The sequence below is a fragment of the Nyctereutes procyonoides genome, unplaced genomic scaffold (genome assembly GCF_905146905.1).
Source record: "Nyctereutes procyonoides isolate TBG_1078 unplaced genomic scaffold, NYPRO_anot_genome, whole genome shotgun sequence".
NCBI classification, from domain to species: domain Eukaryota; kingdom Metazoa; phylum Chordata; class Mammalia; order Carnivora; family Canidae; genus Nyctereutes; species Nyctereutes procyonoides.
In genome coordinates, this window is record NW_026575030.1 from 9,295,010 (window position 1) to 9,317,334 (window position 22,325).

A 22,325-nucleotide genomic window follows, 5' to 3' on the forward strand; every position below is an offset into this window, starting at 1 on the left:
AAAGCTCAACCCCTCCTTCCCCTCTCTCGGTTTCTCTCACACACACATTCCCTCACACCCGTGCACACACAAGACACAAACACACACCCTGCATTTCTGGCTTCCCTAGACAAATCAGAAGACTGGACCACGCGGGAGCCAATTCCTGCCCAGCGCCAAGCAGCTGTTGCTAAGTAGCTGCTGCTCCCCTTAGACAGGAGCATGGGCTCTCCATCTTTCCATGGCACCCCCACACTCCCAAGCCCTCAGGTGACCTCTGCAATCACAGCGTCCTCCTTGCTGCTCAGTGTTTTTTAGGCTCATCTTTCTGGCATCTTCTCCTCTGCATCAGCCTCCCTGAGCCCCGCCGGGTGCTTATTCACTTTGATTCTTTGCGCTTTCCCCACAGCGCCCCCTGTGACCACCTGCGGGACTGGCACGGGCTTCAGGACAAAGCAGGTGCTCATTTTGGACTGAATCTCTGAGCCGAATGAAAATGGACCCATGCCCATTTAAGGAAGATCAGAACTAAACTTCTGTGCTCCCAGAGGGTGTGGGGCAGCAAATGGAAGCTGACCTGGCAGGGGAGGGGCACGGGGCTGGCCCAGGATGGCACAACTGCGGGCAGGGAGGCTGGAGCCCTGCCTGTTCTCCACATGCCAGTGTGTTTGGTGGAGGCCTGGGGCTTCCCCACCTTCACTCCACCCACTGCAGGGACACAGGGGTAGGCCTTCCCCCTCCCCGGCATGCACCTGCCCTCCCCTCCCACCCCCATAGCACTAGGGCTGTCAGCAGAAGGCTGCCTGCCAGGCCCCATTTTCCAGTCCTCTTGCAGTCGGATACGGCCAACTCTTTTAGGCAAAAGAATGCAAACAGAAGTGAGCTGTGCCAGTCCAGTTCTCGCCCCTGAACACTCCCCCATGCCCCCCCTCCTTGCTTTTCCTTTTTCCCACTGACCAGGGTGGATCGCCAGGGGAACCTTTGAGGCACCCAGCTGAAGGTCACAGAGCTGCAGTTACCAAGATCCCCGAGGGACCATGGAGAGCCGAGCCCCTGCCCACCTAGAACCTCCATCCTTGACTGTTTGATGGGAGAACAAAACATTTCTCTGGGGTTTAAGCTGTGATTTTGGGGGTCTGTGCATGACAGCTGTTCAGCCTACCCTAACTCACACCATCTTCAAGGGTAGACTTCATCTTGGGAAGTACGGCTGCCCAGGGCAGTCAAGAACTTGGATGCATGTGTGGGCAGGGCACATGGGGTGGGGCAAAGTCTTGGGCACACACAGGTGGCAGGCCCGCTGGCCAGTCCCCATGCTGCTGCTGACAAAAGATCCTCACCAGGCAGTGGGAGGCTAGTGTGAGGGCTCCTCAGCTGAAGTTGGCCAGGCCCAGCCCTATGGCAGGGTCCCACTCTCCAACCCCATCACTCCCTGGCTCTGGTACAGCCACCGCCTCCCACCTCGTGGATGTCCCGGGTGTTGGCCTGTTGCCTGCTGCAGCGTAGGACCCTACCCGAGCCTCCTGCTCCCTCTCCCTATCTCTCTCTCACACACAGAACCTGACTGCCCCTTACCTGCCCTCTAGCGTGGACACTCACTCACTCTGGTACCTCCCAGATCTGCTAATGGTGGGTAGTGACACTGGGTCCCCGGACCTGAAATGGCCAGAGTCCCAGAATTCAGAAAGCCTTATCTCTCAAAGTCACCCATGCCACTAGGGTCTTCTACAACATCCTCAGTGATGGGCCTGGATAGCTGGGATTATGTCAGGCCAGATGCAGACCGGCCTAGCAACGTGAGACTCCAGCGCCAGCCCCTTGTCGCTGGAGGGCTTCTAGGCCACCCCTGCACCTGCCACTGGGGCTTTGCAGTCATTTTTCTTTTTCAGTTTTGATTCCTTTCCCCCAAATTAAGGAGACAAAAATTTCAAAAGCCACTGACTTTACATCCTGGGGGCCTGACTGGAGGGGACGTACTGGGGAAGCTGGCAAGTCCCTTTGGCCAGATGGTGCTTGAGCTGATTAGTCTGTGGGCCTGGTTGCTCCTCCTAAGCCAGGTAAGGAGGGTGGCTGGCCCCAGGTGCTCACCAGCCCCACCTCTACATCCTAGCTGAGGCCATTTCCACAACAGGGCTGAGGGCTGGGTGGAAAGAACCTTCACTTTGGAACCCGAGACCCCGATCCAAACCTTTCCCTCCACACCTACCCATGTCTAGGCTTCGGCAAGATGGATGCCTCCTCTGGGCCTCAGTTTCCCTATCTGTAAAGGGGGAAAAGGAATCCTCACCAAATGGGCTTGCTGAGAGAATTAGGACCTGCAAGTTTTTGAACATCTACTATGGACCATATGTGTGACTATTAAAAATAGCAAAGCCTGGGGGCTCCCAGGTGGCTCAGTTGGCTGTGTCCCACTCTTGATTGTAGCTCAGATCATGATCTTAGGGTCAAGGGATGGGGCCCTGCATCGGGCTCCCCCCTCGGCACAGAGTCTGCTTGAAGATTCTCTCCTTCCTTCTCCTTCTGCCCTTCCCTCCTTTCTCTCTCTCTCTCTCTCTCAAATAAATGAACAAATCTTTGAAAAAAAAAAAAAAAGCAAAGCCTGCCTTTCCAATCTGTCCTCTCACTGGCTGCTTAGTTCCAGTAACTTCCTTTGCGGTGCCTGGGGCCAGCCCTGCCCTCCCCTCCTAACCTGTAGCTTAGTGATGGCTTCTTTCTTTTGCAGGCCAGCCTTTTAGGACAGGTACATCCACCGAGACCCGCCCTGGAGTCGCCCCCTGCCTGGGGTGCTGACCAAGCCGCTCTCCCAGTGTCCGCGGGGCCCCTTCTCCAGCCCAGCCCAGCCCCCACCCTCCATTCTACCCCTTCCAGGTCCCAAAGATCGGCCTACTCCCCTGACTGTCCCATCTCTGTCTTCTGCCCAGTGAACCTCACCTCCTCCACGCTGGGCCTGGTGCTGCCTGCCGGGCACACGGAGATACAGGATTTGGCCCAGCTCACCTCAGGGAGCTCAGCATCTCCACCCTGTCCTCCCCATGGAAAGCAAGCCCCAAAGCCCTTTCTTTTACAGGCTGTCCTCGCTAATGGCCAAGGGCCAGGCAGTACCAACTGGGCTCTGAGAAGTGAGAAAAGTTTCCACCTTTCCAAGTTGGTCCAGCCTCAAGCCCTGGCCTGTGCATCTAGCTCTCTCCAAAATACCAACAGACTCACCAACTGGGCTCTGCTACCTGTCGCCTGTCCTAAGGCCAGGGCTGATGCCACTCCGCTGGTTTGGCCAAGGGCAAAGGCCTAGAGAGCCCTCATCTCTGTCTTACGAGGCCATCAGGGCTGGTGTTCCCTGTTTGGGGGCACAGGTGGGGCTTTCTATAGATATGGCCCCATCGTGGGCTATGCAGGCAAAGCCTCCAGGCCACCTACTAGTACCTACTGAGCCTCTGCCACACTCTGGGCCTCGGGCTCAATGCTGCAGGGACTGGCGGAGGCGCCTCCCAGAATAGTCCCTGCCTTCAGGGAGTATGTGGTGAGGGTGGGAGATGGAACACGGAGGTTAAGAGCTAGGCTCTAACAGGAGGCTAAGAACCGTCAAGGACAAGTTCTGTGGACACCCCAAAGAGGGAGAGGACTGAGGTCTATGGGTGGAGAGGTAGTCAGGGAGGCTTCCTAGAAGAGATGGGAAATGGACTACAAGTCCGGGAAAAATACATCCTTCTTTATGTACACACCTGCTGCTCCCAACTCCTGAACACGTGCCCGGAAGCACACGTGAATGCTGTACCTGAGCACACGGGGCTCAGCCTCGGAGGCCTGGCCATGGTTCTGGATGTCCCCGGGGTCCCGGCCTCCGTGGCTGTGTCTCACGTCTTGCTCTTCCTGTCCACCTCCCATCTGCACCCTCCCCTCTCTGTCCTCAGGAGCACGCTACCCGGCCAGTGGTTTGCGCAGCCTGGTGGCCTCTGCATACTGCCTGCTCTCCACGTGTCTGTCTCTGCTCTCTGGATCCTTCTCTGTGTGTGTTTTCATCCAAAAGCCTCAAGTGAGAGCATCTGTTTGGCGGGACAGACCCTGGGCTCCGGGCCACGCTCTCGAGCCAGGCTACTGACAGCTGCCCTGGGTCAAGGTTCCAAGTCTGGTGTCCCCAGCTGTGGCCAGAGCTGGAGTTGCATGGAGGTGCCGGCCCTCAGCGGGGCAGCAGCGGGGCAGCAGAGTCCTGCTCATGTTGGGGGCGCATCGCACGCAGTCAGGGCCATCTCAGCAATGTCAGGCCCTCGGGGCGCCCTCACAGTGAGGCAGCCAGCAGGACCAAAGGCTGACCCAGGTTGTAGACGTCTGTCTGGATGCCCTGCACCAGGGCCTCGGCGGGCCCCAGGTGGCAACTGCCGGGCCCTACGCTAGGTGTGAGCCCAGGCCTCTACCTCAAACCGCGAAGCCAGGCACTGGGAGCAGCTCGGCGCTCCCCAAATCTCAAGGCTCTTGGGGCAAAGGCGTTTGTTCTGTTCTGCCCCGCCAAACACTTGTCCCCTTTGATTTTTGCCATTGTTCTTTCCAGGGAAATCTAATTTTAAAACAAAAAAACATGTTTTCTAACCAGCAGGACATACTTGTGTGCCAACAAATATTTGATTTGAAAGCAATTCTTTGCTTAGCTTAAGCTTTGTTTTCTAAGGGACAGGACAAAACATCATACTCAGCTGTCTAGAGTGTCTGTTTGGCCCCCATGCAGCCATGTGTTCCTTTCGGCTCAGAAATCTGGCCCGAGGTGTCCCACTGAAACCCCATCGTGACGGTCACATAGTTTCCAATCTGGAGGGAGAGGCAGGGCTGGGTGGCAGCAAGATCTTCCCTTTAAAGAAGGAAGAACCAAAATACTCTGGTCTGCAGCATTATCAAGCCCGGATGTGTCTCCACACACAAAGCAGCTTGCAAAATAAAGCCACTTTTGAGTTCTGGCCAAGGGTGATGTCGAAAACAATGGAGCTAATAAGTAACCAGTTGCTGGATGAGGTCACACTGTTTTTGTCTGGGGGTTCCTCTGCCTGGGGAGCAGCTCTTCCGCCCCTGGGGAGACCCCTTCCTTACCCCTCTCCTCCTTCACTCCAGAGACACGGTCCCCACAGGCCTGAGCTTCCACGGTCGACCTTAACGTCCCATAGGTGTACTCTGCCACCGTAGGTGGGCCAAACCATCACCTATACTCACCCCTGCATAAGAAAAAAAATGCCAGGTCCACCCAGTGGCAAGAGACTCAAAGGTGGACAATGACTGGGCGTCTGGACTCCTCTGTGGTCAGTGCTGTATTAAGAGAGCTGGAGAGAGCCAAACACAGAGGCACAGAGCAGGGTCCCATGGAGGCTCCAAGTGTGAAATGGACACTTGGCACTCACAGGCTGAGCATCACACGTGTGTGGAACCTCAGTGGGCTGCACTTGGCTCTCTGGGCAGTGGAGCCAGTATTCACACCACATGAGGTCGAGATGAGCTAATTATGTGACATCCCACGGCAGAGGCTTCAGGTCGCCCACCGCATGCCCACTCTCCTGACGTTCTTGGTAACACGAGCCTGGTATTTTGCCAGACACAGGGCCGACCAGAATAAGTGCTGTGTGGAGTTTCTGGAAATTTCTTTAAAAGGACCTTACCGGCAGCCCCTGTGGCGTAGCGGTTTAGCACCGCCTGCAGCCTGGGGTGTGATCCTGGAGTCCCGGGATCGAATCCTGCGTTGGGCTCCCTGCATGGAGCCTGCTTCTCCCTCTGTCTGTGTCTCTGCCCCTCTGTGTGTGTGTCTCTATAAATAAATAAATAAATAAATAAATAAATAAATAAATAAATAAATAAATGGACCTTACCCACTACTCTGGGTAAAGTGGATGAAAAGACTTTACCCGCTTCTTTGTCTTCATGCCACTTGCTTGGCATGTAGAGAGCATTCCGGGGGCCCTGGGACCCATGTTGAACCACAAAGACTGGGGCGCATCCAGAGGTTGGCGGAACTCGGGTCCTCTGTGGCTTTGTAGAGCCACCTTGCCGGTCATGACCTGCCTCCCCTGGACTTCTTCCCATGAAAGATAAGCGTGTTTCTCTCTGTCGAAGGATTCTCTGCCCTAACTGCTGAACCTCATCCTGGGCCCAAGGTCTGGCACAGACTATGTGGGAATGAACCACAGCCGCTCTGAACTGAGCATTTCTCCCCCAGGGATGGATATGCCCTGCTAGGCCTGCGGTGACACAGTGGGACTTCTTGGTGGTACAGAGAAGGTCACTCACTCCTGTTTCTTTTCTTTTTTTTTTTTTTTTAAGATTTTGTTTATTTATTCATGAGAGACAGAAAGAGAGGCAGGGACATAGGCAGAGGGAGAAGCAGGCTCCATGCAGGGAGCCTGATGTGGGACTCGATCCCAGGACCCTGGGATCACAACCTAAGCCAAAGGCAGATGCTCAACCCCTGAGCCACCCATGTGCCCAAACACTCCTGTGTCTACACTGACAGGGAGACGAAATGAGGGAAGGACCCTTAGTAAGGAGCGGTGGGGAGCTAGTGGGCCAGGACCTGCAGCCAGGGCCGTGGCCTGCCCAGTGTTACCTCAAAGAGTCAGACCAGCTTCGCCCACCCCGCCAGAGCCTCTGACGTTTCAAGGGAAACTGGAAGGCTCATGGTTCTATAAACCCTGCTAGCTTATTCAGACTTGCTAGCAACGACTATGCGGCTCCTGTGGTGGGACTGACCTGAGGCGTATCTGCTGAGAGCCCGGGCCTCCCTCCTCCCATGTCTTCTGTGTTTGTGGGTGTGGGTGTGGGTGTGGGTGTGTGGACTAGAATCCGGCCACCCAGGGCAGACTGCAGACTAGCTGTCGCTGCCTCTTTGTCCACCTCTCTGGGCCTCTCAGAGCCCTTGGGCTGACACTCTACCCCTAAGAGGCCCCACACACCCCTGAACCTCTCACTCACAACCTCCTCTGTCTCTCCCACTATTTTCTTCATCCAGATTCACACTCTGACCCCTGCCCTACCACACATAACCAACGAACAGACTATTCCATCTTTTTTTTTTTTAAGATTTTTTATTTATGTATTCATGAGGACACACAGAGAGAGGCAGAGACACAGACAGAAGGAGAAGCAGGCTCCATGCAGGGAGCCCCATGCAGGACTTGATCCCAGGAGCCAGGGATCATGCCCTTAGCCACTCAGGCATTCCCATTCCGTCTTTTCAAAGTGACGTGTGGCAAAGCACACAAATTCTTCCAGCGTCCATCTCTCCTTCTTGTTTTAGTAAATGACCCTCCAAGTTCAAGCTTAGCAATGACCTTCCAGCTAAAGACCACTGTCCCCAGCTTCTCCTGAAGCAAGGTGTAGCCCTGGGACTAAGTTCTAGCCACTCTGGTGTGATGGGAGCCACTTCTGGGCCATTCCCTCAAAGGAAAAAGGAGTTCCTTGTACTTCCCCTTCCTACTTTCTGCCAGCAGGAATGTGGATGTGAAGGCAGGAGCTGGAGCAGCTACCTTGGATCTCAAGATGAAAGCTGTTTCTTAGGATTAGCAGAGCCTGGGTCCCCTGACACCATGGAGCTCCCCTAACAATGCTCCATGCTCATAATCAGCCCATCACTCAAGGAGCAATAGACTTGGATCTTGTTACTTTGGCATCTTTACAGCAAGCCTGCATTTTATAGCAATGCCCAGCCTGTGCTCTAACTAGTACTCATGGTTCAGGGTCATCGTCTTGTGTAGACTTTTTTCATATCAATTACCTCCAGTCAGGTTCATTCTTTTATCCATTTAGTGATCCCCGAGTATCTTCTGCACTGATTGTTGGGGCAAACGCAAAGAGGTACCCGCAGGTGCCCACATTCAAGCAGGAGTTTATGGCTGGCTGTGGGAAGACAGATGACATTATAAGTCTCAGACCTGTGAAAAAGACTCCAGCCAGGTGGGTGAGCCCACATATTTGCGTGTGTGTGTGCTTGCATGTGCACACGCTTGTACAAGAAGGAGAGAAAGCAGGCCTGTTCTCTGGGGTTCAGCTCTTGTGGAAAAGGACTCATTTATCCATCAAGAAACCTGCTGAGCACCAAGAGGTACTCAAGACAAGAGGTGAACAAGTCAAGGCCACAACTTGGAGGAGCCCCTGCCAAGTACCGCAGACAGACCTGCTGGTGCTGAGGACCTCCCTGGTGTGAGGACAAGGACGGTGCAGATTCAGTCATGCCCAGAGCTAGGGAGAAGCCCCTGTGCCCCCCTGCAGGACAGCTGTGGCAATTGTCCTTGCACTGAGGATGGGTCTACAGTGAGCCATGAATGCTTTTCCCCCCAGTCTTTTTGAGTCAAGAGTCAATTTGGGGGCTTTGTCAGAGGCCAGTGCACAAACAAATCATAACCAGTTTTGTTCCTCAGAAGTATTCCCGACCATTCCCATCAGTTGATCGCTGGCTGTATATACATCTCACTCATGTTCCCAGTAACTCTATTATGAAGACATCTTATCCCCATTTTACAGTTAGACCCTCTCTAAGGCTCAGAGAAGTTGCAGATGCATGACTCAAGTCTGTGTAATAGAGACCCCAAAGCAGGTGCAATTTTTAATCAGTCAGCAAACGCCGATTGAATGAACACCTGCTGTGCGCTGGGGTGGGGTGGGGCCCTAGGAACAGAGCAGTGAGCCACACCCATGGAGGACTGTGGGAGCCAGCTCAGCAGAGGTGCCTCATCCGGGCTCCCAGGCTTTAATCTCCTCTCTGCTTTGGCTCAGAGTCGGTTGGTGTGGATCATCAGCCCTATAGACTGTCAGACCCACCATCCAGCTCCCCCACTTTCTACCAGTGGCACCCAGGCCGGCAAGAGGGCATCTTTCCCCACCTCCTTGGGGATGAAAGAACACCTAGGAAGGCATGTTTGCACATTGGCCATATGGCTTTTTGGGTGTGTCTCCCAGGCCCACCGTTACCCAGGAGGAGAGGACTGAGGGAGCTGTGAGCCTACACAGCTCTCCCTGAGATACAAATGGGGACACTCTTGATCAAGTGGCCCTAAAATTGCTTGGTGTTTGGAACCCAACTCTTCAGAATCTCTTAGGACTCAAGAGCTGTTGAAGTTGGGGTTTTCTATCTGGTCTTGTCCTCTGCATCAGCCAAAGCAGGCAATCCAGCACCTCGTCCTAGGAATTTTCCACCATTGGCTCCAGGATTTTCTCCTGAGTCACTGATACCCATCCTGCAAGTTTTGATGTGCATAAAAAAAAAAAAAGGTCATAGTAGAGTCCATCAAATATGGTAAAACAAGGAAAGAGGGTTGGTGCCATCTTAAGGAGAGACCCAGATATTAGTTCTTGGTTCTCATGCTCCTCCCCAGGGGAGCTAGGAGGCTGTGCCAAGAGACACAGTGGTCTGAGGGGTGACTGGGTTTGGAGGTCGAGTTCAGGAGCTGACTGGTCAGGCGACATTAATTGATCTTCCTGGGCCTCTGTTTCCTTGTCTGTGAAATAGAGCCCCAAACATCCAACTCACCTGGTGAGACCTGGGTGAAAACATGTAGAAAACACCTAAGTGTAAACAACCAAATATGGGAAGCTTCCAACTGGCTAGTGGTCATAAGGGGGAGGCAGGACATCAGACAGAACTGCCCCCAAGTCCTGGCTCTCCGCTCCCTGGCAGTCTGTGTCCTTGATCCCTCTGCCATTAGCAAGAGAGCAGTGGGCTTACCCTGTGGGCTCTGAGGGTAAAATGAGGAAGTGAACCGACGCAAGAGAACCTTCCTTGGGGGGCACCCCGGGTGGCTCAGTGGTTTAGTGCCGCCTTTAGCCCAGGGCGTGATCCTGGAGTCCCAGGATCGAGTTCTACATCGGCCTCCCTGCATGGAGCCTGCTTCTCCCTCTGCCTCTGTCTCTGCCTCTGTCTCTCTTTCTCTGTGTCTCTCATAAATAAATAAATAAAATCTTAAAAAAAAAAAAAAAGAACCTTCCCTGGTCAGTTGCCATTGATGTGCCTGCTAGCTCAAGGGCCATGCACCTCCTTTGCTGTACCAGGGCCTCCTCCTCGGCTGGGTGAGCAGACACAGCCACCCCGGGCTCCACGGCCCAGTCAGCTCCAGGCGTGGGCATGGACCCCCGCATCTGCCGCCACCCCCAGCTGAGCCTCCTCGGCCTTTGGCTTCCTGCCATTGTCCCCAGTCCCTTCTTACCTTTCATACCTCCAGCTGCCCAGCTCTGTGAGCTCAAAGACCAAGGTCAGAGGCAGAAGCAAAGACAGAACAGCTTAGCTATCTTAAATCACCACCATCATCTGCTGTTGTGGAGAAGGGCAGAGAAACAAGGATGAGACACTAGGTGTGACATGGAGACACTCAGTAGGGTGACCGGTGGGGAGGTGGCTGTCTCTGAGCCAGGCGGACCTAGGTGCTGTCCGGACACCCAGGGCCAGCCCCTTCCCTCCCCGCAGCCCGCCCTGTGGGCTCCACGCAGCAGTGCCTGTGATGACGCTGTCACTATTCTTGTAGCCTTTTCTGTGTAGAAGCCAGGGCTGCGTCCGGCCACCTGCTCACCTCTACACCCCCTTCCCCACCCCCCGTGCCTCCACCAGCTCACGGCTCTAGGTCCCCTCAAACATCTGCCCGCCGCAGCTGGGCCTCTCCCCTGGACCGCAGATGCACATCTCCACCTGTTGGCTGGACATCTGCCCCAGCGCCTCGGACCCTTCCCTGTGTCAGTGTGTCCAGAGCTTAGCTTCGGGCCCCCCTGCCGATGAGCTGGGTGCTGGGGAGGCTCCTATGAGAAGGGGAGTCCTCCCCCCAGGGAGGGGAGCACCAACGTCCCTGGGGAAGGGGGGGCCGCCCAGGAACAGTTCCCCTCACCCGTGCACACCGAGCTGACGCTGAGGCTCTGTGCTGGTACAGACCCTGAGGCCCTGCAGCGGCGCCCTCCCACTGCCGCATCATGTCCTGGAGGACCCAGCCCCCGACTGGGCCGGGGCAGGGGACCCTGCAGCCCTGGTCGGGCAGCCTGGCCTGTCCCTGCCACACTGAGAGACCCCGGGTTTCATCTCTCCACCCAACGGGAAAGCAGGGCGATGGGAACCGTGCAATGTCTACACCATGTGCGGAGGCGCCAGGGGGACCGGCCCCCACGGCCTTTACCCGCCGGCTTGAGGGGCAAAGCGAGGCCGCCTCAAGGAGGCCCTGTGGTCTCCCCAGAGCTCCAGCCAGCCACGGTCCTTAGGCACCCCCTCCTAATCCAACAGCACCCTCCCACCCCAGCAGCACCCCTCTTTAATATTACTTGTTCTTTGTTTAAATATTACAATAGTACTATATTGAGTTGTTAAAAGTCTACAATAGGGACGCCCGGGTGGCTCAGTGGCTAAGCGCCTGCCTTCTGCTCGGGGAGGGATCCTGGAGACCCGGGATCGAGTCCTGCATCGGGCTCCCTGCATGGAGCCTGCTTCTCCCTCTGCCTGTGTCTCTGCCCCTCTGTGTGTGTGTGTGTGTGTGTGTGTGTGTGTGTGTGATATTCATAAATAAATAAAACTCTTTTTAAAAAAAAGTCTACAATAAAGAGACAAGTAAGAGAGACACCTGGGTGGCTCGGTCAGTTAAGCACCTGCCTTGAGCTCAGGTCCTGGGATCGTGCCCCACTGAGCCTCTGCCTCTGCCTCTCCTCCCCCTGCCCATGCTCTCTTCTCTCTCTCTGTCAAATAAATAAATAAAATCTTAAAAATAGAGAAAGAGACAAGTAAGAAATGGAAAGTCATTCCTCAAGCTCCACCCCACCCTCCCCAGAGCCACTTGCTGGTGACAGTTGGATATTTCACCCGGCACCCGTCTACATCTGTGAGAACACAGACAGGATTTAAAAACACACACGAATGGGACCCCACCATTCCCGTGGTTCTGCATCTTGCTTTTATTTTCACTTAATAAATTGAGAAGCCTTCTCAGTGCCAGAACAGAGTCTTGCTCTTGGCTGCATAGTTCCCGGCAAGCCACTACCTCCCTGCCACGGGCCAATCCCGTGGCTCTGCTTTCTTCCTGTGCTAGTACAGACCATGGGGCATCCAGCAGCTTTGGCATTTTGCAAGGATAGGTTCCGAAAAGTGGGATTTCTGGGTCACAAGGAGTGTGAATTTTCAATGTCTGCCCGGTTGCCCTCCCACTGCCTTCAGGAACCACACACCCCGTAGGAGGCACCCGGAACCATGCACCTTTGCCATACAGCATCGCCCCACCTTTCGGTGGTGCCTCCAACGGTTTTTGTGTATGGCTAAGCATTTACTCAGCTGTTCACTGGCCACATGTATTTCTTCTTCTGTGAATTCTCTCTTCCTCTCCTAAGCCCATTTTTTTCCTACTGGGCTGTACGTGTCTTACTTATTGGCTCCTGGAATCTCATTTTAAGTCATGATCATAATCTGTTTATTAAACAATAAACAACGTTAAGAGGCATGTGACATGTACAACAGATTATGATCATAACTTACGATCCTGCACATGCGGTCTCACAGTTATTTTGACATGCATAACCTTTTTATTTTTATGTAGTCAAATCCATCAGGCTTCTCTTTTACAGCTTCTGGATTTTGCACCTTGCTTGAGAAGCTTATCCCTCCTCCCAGATCATGAAAATATCTTCCTCTCTTTTCATCCTGTGGTTTTACAGCTTTGTTTTTCCCTTTTATAACCCTGATCCCTCTGAAATGGGTTTCACAGTGTGACGCTCCCTTTCTTGTGGTCCTGCCTTGGTGTCCATGGATGCTCCAACTGGTCCTGCCTTCCCATCCACTCCTCCCTTCCTTCGTTCACTCCACAAACGTGTTTTGAGCTTTCACTGTGGGCCAAACACTGACAATACAGCAGAGAAGACCACAAGCCTGCCCTCAGAGAGATGACGTCTGGCGAGAGAGACAGACCACAAAGGAAAAACGCGCAGTTAGGTAATGCAAATTCAGGTCATATGGGAGGGAAATGGGATAAGGGGATGGAGGTTACCACAGGGATGATATTTTAAGTAATGTGGTCAGGAGAGTCTTTTCTCAGAAGACAGCCAAAGCCAGAGATGCTAATGAAGTGAAGGAACAAGCCCTTGGCTGCCTGTTGCAGATTGCTCCAGATGGAGGGAACAGCAAGTGCAAAGCCCTGGAGGGTGGGGGGTGGTATGCTTTGCCAGGTCAAGGAACAGCAAGGTGGCCATGTGGCTGCATATGGGACCTATGAGATAAGTGGTGGCCTAGATCATGGGGTCCTTGGGGGTCCCCCGGAAGGGACAGATTTTTTTCTGCCTGTGCTTGGAAGTCTTTGATGATGGCCTTGGTGCATGGGGAGGAGGCAAGTGGATGGGTGGGTGTGGGCATGAGTCATTTTCTCTGCTGGTCTTTTAGTGTGGGGGTTGGCACAGGCCCATGTCACATCTTACTCCTTACTCGTCATGAGAATGGTCTTCCCTTGGTCTTCACCACCACCAGTGTGCAATGTGCACCTTGCTTTGGGCCTGGCACATGGCAGACCCTCTATGAACATCTAAGAGTGACCCATGTTAACTCCAGTCCAAACCCTGTCCTGGTTCCCAGACTTGTGTCTTTCAGGACCCCTGACCTCTGTCCCCCAGGGACCCCCCTAGAGCCTCACACCCAACATGTCCCAATGTGAACTTGGTCCCTCCCTTCTCAGCCTCTAGAGAAGGCAATAAGATTGGATGCTGCTCCCTGTTCGGCCATGCAGGCCATGCAGAGGGACAGCAAGCATGCCATTGCCTGGACCAGGGGAACACTGAGCCACCAAAGGCTCCACCCTGTTCCCTTGACTTGGGAGATTATGACAGTGAGCCAGTCAGATGGGAATGTCACTGATGCCTTCTGTGGACCCCAAGGCCCTGCAGAGTTGGCTCAGGACAGGAAGGGAGCCCAGAGCCAAACTGAGCAGCCCAGTCCTGCAGCCTGACGCCAATCACTTAAAAGCAGCAGAAGGTGAGCACAGAAAGACCTCAGAGGGTACCCCCAGCAGGAAGGAAGGGGGGCTGGCCCAGGGAAGAGAGCAGGAGGGCTCAGAAAAGTGGGGAAACAAGAGGTGACCCCATAGGATCACAACGACCTCCCGCTTATCCAAGGGCACACAGCTTCCATGGTCAGGGAGGGTCCTGCCCTTACCAGTGATGTGCATATGTGCACATAGCACAGACATAAACACACACGCACCCCAGACACATAACCCCATACTTGGGGACACACATATACGACAGACCATGGATACACACACATACACACACATCACAGACTAGACACACAAACCCCAGAAATAAACACACACACACCACAAACATCACAAACACATACCCCACAGATACACACGTACATATCACACACACACGTACACTACATAGACCCTGCATACGCACACAATACACATATCGCAAACACGTACATACCATACCTAGCACAGAGACAAACACACTTACCATCACACACAGATACACACACATACTGACACACAGACCGCACCAGGACACCCCCAGCCCCCACTCCCCAACTCTGGTCCTACCTCACTGGCTTCTCCAGGTCAGGGGCTCACAGAGGGGCTGGCTGCCCCCTGGCAGGTGGGCCCGGGTCTGGAGGTTAGGGGCTGCACTGCCTGAGTCACCAGGGTACCTGGCGGTGGGTACCTTGCCTGGTGACAGCTGCTCAGGATCTGGGGGCTGAGGGAGGGGGAGCACTTGGGTCCCTCCTGGCTGAGCTGGTGAGCGGCCAGCTGGAGGGTCTTTGGAGGGGAGCACCAGGTCACACTCCCCCTGCCACAGGAATGCCATGTTGCCTGACCCCCATGCCTATGCTTTCATTCATTTTTCAGCTGCGGTTCTCCTTTGGGATCTCTGAAGGGGGCGGAGTGGGGTCACACATCAGATGAGAGCAGGGGAGGGAGGGAGGCAGGGGAACTGAGGAGGGCGGGGCAGGCACACTATTGAGTGGCAGCCCCACAGCAGGCGGACTGAGCAAGTCTTCCCTTAGGCTTGTCCTCAAGCTGCCCCACTAGAGAGCTGTCGTTCCTTGGCCTTACAGGCGATAAACTGAGGCCCATGGTGGAGGGAGACTGTACGGCTGGCCCACCCCCCTGGGCTCCACCTGGGGCCCTCCCTGCACCGCGGGATCCCTCCTGACCGCAGGCTGAGGAGCCCACCCCATGTCCTGTGTCAGCTCAGCCCCCAGCCTCTGCCCCAGGCCAGCTCCAAGGGCAAGGAAGGCTCGAGTTCCGGGACCTGAATGCTGACATTCCAGCCAGGCCTCGGCCCAACCCTCGAGGCCCCTTTTCATTTCTTTTTTCTTTTTTTTTTTTTCAAGATTTCATATATTTATTCATGAGAAGCGGGGGCGGGGGGGGAGGGCAGAGACACAGGCAGAGGGAGAAGCAGGCTCCATGCAGGGAGCCTGACGTGGGACCCGACCCTGGGTCTCCAGAATCACGCCCTGGGCCAAAGGTGGCGTTAAACCGCTGAGCTACCCGGGCTGCCCCCCCTTTCATCTCTTTTTTTTTTTTTTTTTTTTTTTTATTTATTTATGATAGTCACAGAGAGAGAAAGAGAGAGAGGCAGAGACATAGGCAGAAGGAGAAGCAGGCTCCATGCACTGGGAGCCCGACGTGGGATTCGATCCCAGGTCTCCAGGATCGTGCCCTGGGCCAAAGGCAGGCGCCAAACCGCTGCGCCACCCAGGGATCCCTCATCTCTTTATTAAGCCTCCCAAACTCATCTTTATCAGTCTTCGGGCCAGGGAGGGAAGGGCAGAACCAGCAGCAGAGGCGAACCCGGCAGGCCCTTCCTGGGGAACCAGGGCTGGGAGCTCAGATGGCGCGGGGCTGGGCAGGCACACGGAGCCTGGCAGGTGCTGAGTGTGTGGTGGGGAGGAAGCATGGGCACTTTGACTCCCAGGGCCAAGCCTCCTCTGTCATGTCATGCTTCCCATGGAGGGTCAGGAGGGCATTGACCCTGTGCCAGTGTCCACCATCTTCCCCCACCAGGAGGGCTGAACAGAGGCAGGGGCCACCCAGGAGGGAGGTGGGTGACGGGGCCTCCAGGGCCAGACCATGCACACTCTGGCCAACCAGACAAGGGTGAGGTGGGTGGAGACGGAAGGAGGGCGGAGCAGGAAGGGCCCCAGCCCTGGGGATAAGATCAGGATTGCAGAAATTTCACAAGCAGACATCTGGAAGTGTTGGCTGTCGTCGGGCTCTTGGCGCCCTAGGGGTCCTCTCCCATGGTGGCATCCCTTCATCCCTGAATGTGGACACACTCCCACTTAGGTCTCTAGGACTCATTATTTGGGCAGAAAAGGATATGGGTGCCCCAGCCTAACATCTGAACTCAGAACCATTCAATCATCACTCCAGACACCTGACCACGGTGGCACGGGGCTGAGACCGGCTCCCCTCCTCACACATCAACATCGGCTCAGCCTCAGAAGTTCCCAGATACCCAGCCTCGAACACATCCTGTCCACCTGGGGCCTCGGTCTGGCTGCCTCTCATCCATCTGGCCCTGCCCCAGGGAGGCCCACCGTAACCCCCTTCCCTTCGTTCCACAGCACCCCTTCCCCACACTATACACAGGCTGTCATATTTTGTGGCACACACAATGAACTAAAAGCATTAGCCAGTTAGCTGGTTGCTTAAACAGTTATTTAGACCCTGGTTTATGTCCATTCCCCCGACTTTCCTGTAAGGACCCAGAGGTCAGGGGCCTTGCCTGTCCTATCCAGCTCTTCTGTCTTTGCTCAGCACAAGGTGGCATGATGTCCCTGTTGAATGACTGCATGCCCACACCTACTGGACACACACACTGACCATGCCAGGTACAGGGCAGCTTGGGTGAATAGAATGGGGTTCACACCCCTGAGGAGCTCCCAGTGCAGCACCCCACCCCCATTGCTAGCCTGTCCCTGCCCCAGAACCTCGGCCCTGACAAACACCCTGGGTGGAGGAGGGAAGACCTTGGAGGCGGAGGATCATGACTGGAGTCAACATGGACGGATTACCCCCACTCGTGCAGGGGGTTAGCATCAGGACCTCCAGCCTTCATCCCCTGGGTGGAGGAGTGGGAGGAGGATCCTGAAGCCCCCCTACTTCTGGAGGAGGCCTTGAGGACTGCTGGAGCTGAGTGTTACCAGTATCCAAATCACCAAACCACACAGCTTTGGGGCAATTCCAGGTGGTGTATTCCCAACGCTTTGGCAGCGTTAGCTTAGTGTGTTCATGGAGGAGGCGGCACCTGACTCCAATGTCTTGTGGATTGCAAAGAAGTCAAAGGGGCTGCAAGCACATGAAGACAGGAACTCAGTCAGTGAGGAGGGTGCTTCAACCGCAAAGAGCAGAAAACCCAACCCAGAATGGCACTGAAGAAAATTTCACGTGACAAAAAGGGCGGCACCAAGCGTGATTAATTTCCTGATTCTGTGACATCATCATGGGTTAGGTTCTTTCCATGTTCTTCCTCAGTATGTTAGCTTTGTCTTCAGACTAGCCTTTCTCATGGTCCTAAGACAGCTGCCAAGGTTCCGGGCATCACACACAGCACAGCACTGAGGAGACAGGAACCACCTCTTCCTATGTGTGGATTCTAGGCAGTGGGAAACCTTCCCCCAAAGCTCCTCCCCAGCTCATTTCCCCTCACATCCTGTTGGCCAGAATTGTGCCACATACCTGCCTTTAAACCAATCACTGACAAGGAACATGGAATTAACCATGTTTGGGTTAAAATAGTTAGAATTTACCCTTGAACCAGGGATGGAAGGGGCATGAACACCAGCAAATTCAAGTCTTATCAGTGAGGCACAGGTATTGGGGGAAGGGACCCATCTCCAGGACAGAAAGCACAGTGAAGGGCCTTCAGAACCATAGTGTCCCAGGGCCTGCGGGCCCCAACAACATTGGGTTCAAGGAAGACTGGAAATCCAGTTCTTGTGTGGCTTGGCCCTTGAGTTACAGAGCAACACAACCTGTGACAACATGGGGCTACTGGATACTGCCAAGTAGGGGCCCCTGCAGGGTCAGGGCTACAAAAAGATAGCCAAAAGAACTTGCGGGTCCGGGGTCAGACAAATGGGCCACCTCATCCTCTGGGCTGACACTATCTGACATAGGGTGCAGGGCCCCTTCTCCTGTTTGGGCTCTATAGTCATTTGTCAAAGATGCACCCACAGGGAGGAATAAAAATTGGCTGGAGGGGTTGGATCTGACTCAAGCCAGAGGCTCCGCCTCTCTATAAGGGCCCAGCCTCAGCAGCTGTGGGCCTCTCCCATGCTTCCAGACAAGAGCTTTTCTGGATAGTCAGTGAGGGAAAAGCCCCACCTTCTGGGATGGCATCCATTTCCTGCCAAGGAATCATCTAGGTGTTTTACAGGCCAGCAGCTTCCCTGAGACTCCCGAGGCCCTCATCCCTGCCATGAGGCATGGCTGCATGGGAAGACGCAGGAATGGGTCCTCTTCCCCCACCAGGGTCATATCTCCCCACATCATTAGCCACTGTTGATGGAAAGTCAAATGACCCTTGAGCGGGAGGTGGTGTGTGGAGGAATTTATATGCTTTTAGAGTCAGTTTTCCCCATCTTGTTGTCTGTTCCTAGCTCAGGGCTGGTTTTTTTGATGCCTGGCTGCAGTATCATTTAATTTTTAAGAGGAGCCCAGGAAGGCAGTAGAACAGCCCCCTAGATAGGCAATGAATGTTGCAAACTTCCAAGATTTCAGGACCAACTCGGGCAGAGGAATTGAGGAAAGCTAGAAGCCAACACTTGTTTTAATTGTCAAATTTGTTTTTTTGTCTATGAGCTCATTTGATTCACTTCACAGCCCTGTAAGAGAGTTGACCTAGGGATTTTTTTTTTTTAAAGATTTTATTTATTGGGATGCCTGGGTGGCTCAGTGGTTGAGCGTCTGACAAATGAAAAGATTTCATTTATTTATTCACAAGAGACACAGAGAGAGAGGCAGAGACACAGGCAGAGGGAGAAGCAGGCTCCCTGCAGGGAGCCCGATGTGGGACACGATCCCAGGTCTCCAGGATCCCAGGTCTCCAGGATCACGAACTGAGCCAAAGGCAGATGCTTAACCACTGAGCTACCCAGGGGCCCCAACCCAGGGATTTTTAAGCCCACCTGACAGATGAGAAAGCTGAGTGAGTTGCCCAAGGTTCCTCTTTGGGTGAGTGACAGAACAGATCAGAATCCCCTAAGGCCTGGGCTGTTCGACAGCACCAGTCACAGTGCTTCTGTGGGTGAGCAGGCCCTGCACTGGGAGGGGCCTGAGCTTGTCCCCTCTGCTCAGGGTCCCCAAATAAATGCTCCACCGTAATGAGACTCTGTCTCAAGACACCAGGCTGTCCTCTCCATCGGCTGAAGGTGGCTGATGGGCTGTTGGTTATGGTGCAACACTGACTTTTGCTTCCAATGGCATATTTGAAATGTGAGATTGTGGCTGATTTTTTGCAACCTGTGTAGAGGAGTCGCAGAAATGGGAGAGCCACTTGTGCCCAGCAGAGGTGTCTAGACCTTCTCTTGTCAAAAGTGAGGCAGGATGAGGCCAGATTGGTCGGCTACATCAACAAAAAAGCACAAAGTCTACACCCAGCACCCACAAGACACCCAGCCTGCCCATGTGGCACACGTTGGGTAGCCGAGACCACTGACAGACATGCACTCCCCTCGGCCAGGTAAGCCGAGCCAGTTCCAGGCATTCTTGGTGTCTGATTCTAACAGCTAGCCCCTTCCTTACTGGGCCTGAGCCACCAGAACTTCACTCCCAGCCTCGGTGTCTGCCACCAGCCCACCTGTCTGGACCAATGAGAAGGGCCAGTCCTTGGCTCCTTTCTTGTTCAGGAGCCCCTGCCTTCCCCATTGGGTCCACGGGGCCAAGAAGCAACACTAAAGCTTTATCCACCTTCTTTAAGCCCTTGACTCTGGGCAAACACTCCCCATTCCAAAGGGACAAAATCCACTTCTAATCCACTTCTAGTTCCATCTTGGAACTAGAAATTGAGCCTTCAATTGGCTGTAGTAGTGCCAGCTGCTGGGAGTCTCCCTGCCCCAGCTCCCTCCTTCCTCAAGACATCAGGCAACCCCCCAAGGTGCTCAGCAAACAGGGGGTGTGGCTTGTAAGCATGGAGACCCCCTGACACCTGCCAGGAAGAGTTATATAGGATATAGCAGTCATAGCACAGGCCTTCCTGGGAAGGACTGATGCGCAGTGTGGTAGGCTGCCTCTCCCTCCCTCTCCCTCCCACTCCCTCTTCCTCCCTCCTGGTTTAAGCAAATGTTCACTCAGCTGTGCTGGGCTTGGGCTGGGCTGCCAGGGGAGACCTGCTTGAGGGCCTCATTTCTCTCAGTGACAACTTCCCACCCCATCCTGAGCCTCCTCTGATGACCACCACCCTCTCTTCCAGACCACAGAGGGCCAGTTCAGGACTTTAACTCCCATCCATAGGCAGAGGAGCCCCAGATATGTATCTCCAGGTGAGGTGCCTCTTTTCATCTTCAGACACCCCCCCTTGATGGTTCCATGTTGGTGTCCATGGGAAGTCTCCCCTGGCCTGGGCCACAAAACTATGATGACAGTCACCTCCTCAATCAGTTTCTCCACCTGTCTCCATCTAGGCATCATCCCTGATGGCTCCCCAACTCCCACCCTCATCACCACATCCCGTCCCTTCCCCACTGCGGCCCTCACTCCTGGTTGGCGGGTGGTGTGGGGAGGGGAGTGTTACTCCAGCAGCCTCCTTGCTGGCCTCCTGCCTCAGCCTTTCCCTCTTCCCAGCCTGCTTTTCCCCAGGAGGAAAGATCGTTCTCGATGGAAAGTTTGCCATGTTGAAACAGTTTGCTTTGTCTCCAAGACAAAGTCCAGACCCTAGCAGACAGGAGGCTCCTCTTCCTGGGGAAGAAGCTGTCCTGTCTCCTCAGCTTCCTGGTTCATGGTTGCTGGTTCCCCCTCTGCCCTTGTACTTCACCTTTACTGCACCGACCTGCTCATACCTGTAATCTCCCACGCGGTGCTCTTTCCACCTCCCGCCTCGGCTCTGCGGTTCCCTCTGGCTCCCCTCCCTGCTCCCCTCTGCCCTTTAATTCAGCCAAAGCCACTCCTCCTGCAAGAAGCATTCCCAGACTACCCTCCCCCATTCTTTCTGCCCAGCTGGGTTTCAGGGACCCTGATGTGTGCTCACCTCTCCCCTCCCACCCATCCTATTTTGCTCTCTGTGTCTGTTCCCAGGCCTGTCCACAGGAGCCACTGGATCCGTTGTCATATTGCCAAGTATCTGGCTGAGTGCCTCGCTCTGCATGCAGATTTGTCCGATGGAGCAGCCCTGAAACAGAGCCAACAGAAACCCTGGGGAGATAATGAAAAGGCCCACTCAGGAAGTAGGGTGCAGCAACAAGCCCTGGCATAGGCGGTCAGAACCCCAATTCTACCTCTGGCTCACCATGGGGCAAACCCCACGATGTCTGAACCTCCATTTCCCTATTTGCCATCTAAGGAAAAGGAGGAGCAAGACTTTCTGCCCCCTGTCCCCGTCTCCAGGTGAGGTTATGATGACATGAAATGGCAGGCCTGGAATCACAGGCCTGTTAACATTCCCAAGCATTCCAAACAGGATGTATCCACAAGACACAGAGCAGGGTGTATGTGCCACTGGAAACCACAAACCAGGCGGAAATGAGGTTAGCAACTCCAAACCTCCATCTTCCTCTGCATGACAGGTATGGCCTCCCTCAGTGTCATGGGTGGGGGGGGGTGCACTGTTCTCTTAGCCAAAGCAAAGAACATGTTCTCTACCGCATAAGCACCCTCCCCCCAAACCGACTGCTCATCTCCGGTCTTCTCTCCTCCCAGCCCATCCCCGTCCTTTACTCTTGTATCCCAAGAGAACCCCTATGCCTCCTCCTCATTTTGGACCCAATCTCTCCTTTCACTTGGCAACCTTCCCTGATCCCTGTTCAAGCTAAGCTTGAGCTCTGCCCTCCTGCTCCACTGGATCCCTGCACTGAATAGCCACATCCTCCCCCAAGGTCAAAGCACGAGGCAGCTATGGAGAGCAACCTCAGTCCATGCACACAGCTCAGGAAACTGCCCGCCGCCTCCGCCCCCCAACTCACATGCACACGCATGCACGTGCACACACATGATTTTGGAGACTCGCCTTTTCTTCTAAACACAATCCCTCTAGATTGGAGTCTCCATCTGCTGCAGCCTGAGTCAGCCGGCACCCCCACTGTGCTCTGCAAACCCCATCCAGACCCCTAGGAACTGAGAGCAAGTCAGGAGTCCCAGGAGTTGGCTTTGAGTCTCTAGCACTTTCTTTTCCAACTGGGACTCTCCTCCCACAGTCAAAGCTTCCCATCCTGT

The 22,325-nt window shown here is 54.5% G+C and overlaps 1 long non-coding RNA gene across 2 annotated transcripts; it reads right to left on the minus strand.

The window, feature by feature from the left end:
• Nucleotides 1-7,802: 7,802 nt before the first annotated feature.
• On the minus strand, nucleotides 7,803-21,005 carry LOC129503988 (uncharacterized). Of its 2 annotated transcripts, none has more exons than XR_008663270.1 (3): nucleotides 20,947-21,005; nucleotides 10,146-10,249; nucleotides 7,803-7,842 (listed from the first exon to the last, which is right to left on the minus strand). It is a non-coding gene; the product is annotated as an uncharacterized LOC129503988 (long non-coding RNA). The 2 variants fall into 2 exon arrangements; XR_008663271.1 differs by having other exon boundaries at nucleotides 20,957-21,000.
• Nucleotides 21,006-22,325: the final 1,320 nt, after the last annotated feature.